The sequence below is a fragment of the Crocodylus porosus genome, unplaced genomic scaffold (genome assembly GCF_001723895.1).
Source record: "Crocodylus porosus isolate Cpor-Errol unplaced genomic scaffold, CroPor_comp1, whole genome shotgun sequence".
NCBI lineage: Eukaryota > Metazoa > Chordata > Crocodylia > Crocodylidae > Crocodylus > Crocodylus porosus.
This window is the reverse complement of record NW_017728931.1, coordinates 121,548,565-121,552,805: the sequence shown is the minus strand read 5'-3', so window position 1 is coordinate 121,552,805 and position 4,241 is coordinate 121,548,565. Positions and strand designations below refer to the sequence as shown.

General features: G+C 39.7%; 1 long non-coding RNA gene across 1 annotated transcript; it reads left to right on the top strand.

The window, feature by feature from the left end:
- LOC109315728 lies at positions 1–1,367 on the top strand. Its single transcript, XR_002102591.1, has 2 exons — positions 1–53; positions 493–1,367. It is a non-coding gene; the product is annotated as an uncharacterized LOC109315728 (long non-coding RNA).
- The last annotated feature ends 2,874 nt before the right edge of the window (positions 1,368–4,241 follow it).

Below are 4,241 nucleotides of genomic sequence, written 5' to 3'. Positions count from 1 at the left end.
TCGCGTGGGCTCTGGGCTTGGGAGTGCCCCTGGGAGGAGTTTGCAGAGCCAGCGTGTGAAGCTGTTGCTGCCCCCAGAGGGCAAACCTGCTGGGTAGGGAAGGTAGCCTGTGGGTGTAAGGGCATGGGCAGGCCAACGTCTTTGGTGGGATAGCTTTTATTAGACCAACTAAAATAGTTGGGGAAATTGTTCTTTGCAAGCTTTGGGGCACAAGTGCCCTTCATCAGGCATAGGGAGAATTGCAGGCATCTCACATGCTCTCCTGGGAGCCTGCGAGGGGTTCTCTTGGGGGTTTGGGCGAGCATCAACCTTACAGTGCTGCTGGCTCCAAATGGATCAGCACAACTTGGGGAGGGTGGTGGCAGCGCCGCGGACAGGTTCAGTTGTAGGAGATCCAGCAGTAATTTGTCTGTAACAGAGTGGACATTGCAGGAAAGAGCCTTGGCCTCGCCTGCCCTGTCAAATGGCATCCACTACGTCTTTTTTTTCTAGAAGCAGCTGGCATCTAGGAGCCTCATCCTTAATATTTTAAAGCCAACTTGAAATCTCTGATTGCATTTAGAGAGTGTTTCCTGCTGTGCTGCGAGAGCTGGCTGGTCAGCGTTCCCCGAGACCTGTAGCAAGAGCAAAGGGTAAAGGCGCTGGAATGTTTTACAGGTCTCCCGTTATGTCTCAAAGAAAAATGAGCTGCCCGCAGGATGACTGAGTGCCAACCTGATGCACCTGGGAAACAAGCAAAAGCTATTTGAGGGTGTATCAAGAGAGGTATTTCCAATAGGTAGTAGGGAAGTGCTAGTGCCGGTGAACAAGGCCCTCATGAAACCTCATTTGGGACACTAGTTCATCTGTGTTCAAAAAAAGATGAATACATACCAGAATAGATAGAGGAGCTTTGTTTGCTGCCTAAAACTACCAGGAAGGGAGAAGAATTACTTAAGTGAAAAGACCAGGTTCTTACTAGAACATATCGGTATAAACTGGCCATGAATACATTTTGGTTGGAAATTACAAGATTTGAACTATCAGAGTGAGGTTCTAGATAGTTTCTAGTAGAAGAGTTGTGACAAAAGAAACAATTAGCTTTTAAGATGATGCTTGGTGAGTTTATGAAATGGATTATTTAACATGGCTGCCTACAATAGCAGGCATCTAGAATTGAAGACCCAGAAGGTGTTTTCTAGTCTTATGTTCCTATGTCATTTCATAAAAAAACAACATGCATGGCCATGGATCAAAATATCCAAGTACATTTGAAGCATACAGGAAATGAGGAATGAACCAATCTTAACCTCCACAAAGGAAAATATATATGTATTTGAAAATGAAGTACTTCCCTACCAAACCCCTCTTAAATTCACTTATGGTTTCAACGTTGGTGTCATCACAATGGGAAAGAAAGTCCTTGGTATGTGTCAAGGCCTTTGTCAATGTGTTCTCACTACGAAAGGAAGCTGGACTCTCTTAAGAAGATACAGCTTTACATGTAGTAAAGGCTATAAGCGAGATTGGACTATCATACAATAAATTTAAGCTTATGCAAAATAAATGTTAACAGTTAAAGGAGTCAGACAGACAACAGCCAGCTAAACAAGTCACACCAGACAAGCATCACACCATAAAACCTCTACCAGTTATTCAAGGTCTACATCTGAGGACAAGATTCAAAGGAAAGGTATGAAAACCAGGTAAATCCTGGTCACTGAACACCCAGTTAAGGTTGCTGGAAAAATATGTATGACCAAACACCCTATGAGATGATACAGAGTTCTCAGAGCAGCAAAGCAATTCTTAAGCACTTAACCTGAAAAAAGGAAGATTTCAACTAAAAATAAAGGAGGAACAAAAACAGTTGGATACAAGCTGCCATAAACTAAGAGAAATTTATGAGGGAACTGTCCAACTTCAACACATGGCACTAATCTACATGCTGCTTATCATGACACACTGCAGAGCTGTAATCCATGGTTTAACAGAAGCAAAAATCAGACCATATGAAAGAAAAATTAGCATGAATTGAAGATGCAATATGTCTGATTACTTCCTGGAAAGAAACAAACCTCAACAATCAAGGAAGGTCAATTTTGAGCAAATCACTTCCATGGCATGCACAAAGGAATTTGTTCCTCCCACAAAATGCATCATTAGAAATACATGTTATTATACTTGAAGGTGTATAAGCTGAATATGAGCCAACTATAAGCTGAATATGAGCTAACTGTGTGCTCTTGTTGCAAAAAAAGCCAACAGCATACTGCATCATATTAAGAGGAGCGTCACCTGAAAAATCAAGGGAAGGGATTCTTTTGCTCTATTCACCACTGCTAAGGCCTCATTTAGAGTACTGTGTCCAATTTGGGGCCCCACGCTTCAAGAAAAATGTGGACAGATTAGAAAGAGTTCAACAAAAAGTAAAAAAAAATGATTAGGGGCCTGGGAAATATGACATATGAAGAAAGGCTGAAAGAACTAGGACTAGTCTGGAGAAGACTGAGGGGGGATGTAATAACAGTCCCCAAATATCAGAGGGGTGATTATAAAAGAGGATGGAGATACCCTTTTCTGCCTGTAGGAGACAGGACTAGAAGCAAACTACAACAGAGGAAATTTAGGTTGGAGATTAGGAGGAACTTTAGGAAGAACAGGCTGCCCAGATAAGTTGTGGAATCTCCATCCCTGGAAATTGTCAAGAACATGGTAGGAAGACACTTGAATGAGATGGTTTAGCCAGGGGTGATCCTACCCTGAGGGGAGGCTGGGCTAGGTCTGTAACAACATGGACATTAAAAAAAATGAAAAGCCAAAGATCAGGAAATGATGTATACAGGATAATACTAAGGAAGATGCTGAAACAAAGTATTGAACATATCCCAAAATTTATTTAGACATTTCTTTAACCTGGAAATTTCCTTAAAATATAATCAAATGGAATAATTATCCCAATATACAAAAGTAGAAATGTCCTCAGCCCAAACACCTGTAGACACCTGTGTTAGCAGCAACAGTAAACTATTCTGTAACAGTCTCAACATTGTAATAGTAACATAACTGACCAACATGGTAATACAAATAAATTAGACTTGACTGAGAAACGAATAATTAAACTATGACCCTATAGGGATATTTCCTGCTTTACAGACATTTTAAAAGTTTTGACTTCACTTGGCACCTTTGCTGGAATTTTCATGGCTACAAAATGAAACCAGTAAAACAAATGTATAGCAAAATTAAATCCAGGTATCGATTTATCAGGTATGGAAGAAGGCTTTTATGTAGTTCTAGGCTAGGACTCCGGTGACATGGGTTCAGATTCTGGTTCTGTGAATTCTGTAAAATGATCTGTATAGGTGAATCTTGAAGGCCCAATTCTATGCTCTGGTCTTTGATTCTAGTTAAGATTTACCTGTTTGTATTATTTTACAAAATTTATAGACATAGAAATTAAACATAGTCTACATAATATTTTATAAAAGTGCAGTAAGAAAGTTCAAACTATCTGTAAAAGTATTAAAAGAAACAGCTATATCATGACCTTTAATGTCTTAAAGGAACTATGTAAAGCCAATCATTTTGTAACACAACCATTAAAGTTTAGCAGTTTAGAAGGAGATTCATTAGTATTTCTAAGAATGTTACTTTTGAATGGGTTTACTACAACAGCAACTCCTTCCAGTATGGATAGAAATGATTCCTTAGAGGCCATATTGGTTATCTGCTACAGAAGAGGCCCAAGTGTCCACCTGGTGGGAATGGAACTCTAAATATGAGTCATGGGACTTTGTAGTTCAGTCACTGAACTCATGCAGAGACAGCACTGGGAAACTAGCTAGCTCTCAGAAGGGAAGCATAGGAACTTCAATCTTATTTTTCTGGGGAACACAATTGGATGTATTTTACCTCCTTGAACTTTTTTCTTTAAGGTCTCTATTTATATCCTGCCTGAATTTAATTTTTCGGTTATCTTTCTGTAAATGTACTGTAGCTCCTACTTGAGGTCCATCTCAGCTGAGAGGGATAGGGAAGCTTGAGACAATGCAAAAACCACCACAAAAATCTTGATGTGCTCTGATAATCCCACTGCTAAGTTGCTTCTACGGCACAGTCTAACCTATTCTATTATATAATAGTTAAATATGTGTCCCATACTCACAAAGTGAACAACATTCCAATAAAAAAAAAGCAAACCCTACATCTTTCAATTTGTAAGTAAATACTAGACAGGAATGCCAACTCAGCATCTACAT